The following is a 619-nucleotide window of genomic DNA, read 5'->3' as shown; positions in this document are numbered from 1 at the left end:
ATATTATAATCTCATAGAAGTTTCTAGGAAACGCGTGCGGAATTCGTTTCAGGCGGTATCAGCCGATACACATCGGCAACGGCATAAGCAGAAGGAATAGTCAGCTTTCAGTTCAGAAAAGTTTAGAGCTGAGCCATTTTGTAGATGGGCAAGCACAACATAAACAACCGGAAGCTATCATTTTGCTCTAGCTCATCGGAGTTTTAGTAGAACTTGGTGCTAGGCTGTTTGGTCACTTTTTCTTTGAATTGAATCTAGCGCTATTAGGAAGACCACAGATAGAGGACGACGCAACAAAAAAGAACGCTTTGTTATCTCGAAAGAAGAACGACTACAAAGAACAGCTTTCTTGTTTGCTGTGTCGTCCTCTTTCTGTGGTCTTCCTAATAGCGCCAGCTTCAATTTCATAAGAGTTACCACTGTGCGTGAGATGCCAAATGACGTTTTTGCTACCAAAAGCCTGTAGACGATCCCTGATGAGACGGAAGTAAAGATCTACAAACAATCCTCTTAAAGAACCATAGACACTAACTTTAAGTGAATATTTTCTTCTTTCAAATGATGTGTTATCCATTAAAATGCATATTTTACCACGTGGTATTCAGCTACAAGCACTAAA

Source organism: Amblyomma mixtum, chromosome 9 (genome assembly GCF_055824585.1).
Source record: "Amblyomma mixtum isolate Tamu chromosome 9, ASM5582458v1, whole genome shotgun sequence".
NCBI classification, from domain to species: domain Eukaryota; kingdom Metazoa; phylum Arthropoda; class Arachnida; order Ixodida; family Ixodidae; genus Amblyomma; species Amblyomma mixtum.
The sequence above is the reverse complement of the archived record's forward strand: the minus strand, read 5'-3'. Positions refer to the sequence as shown.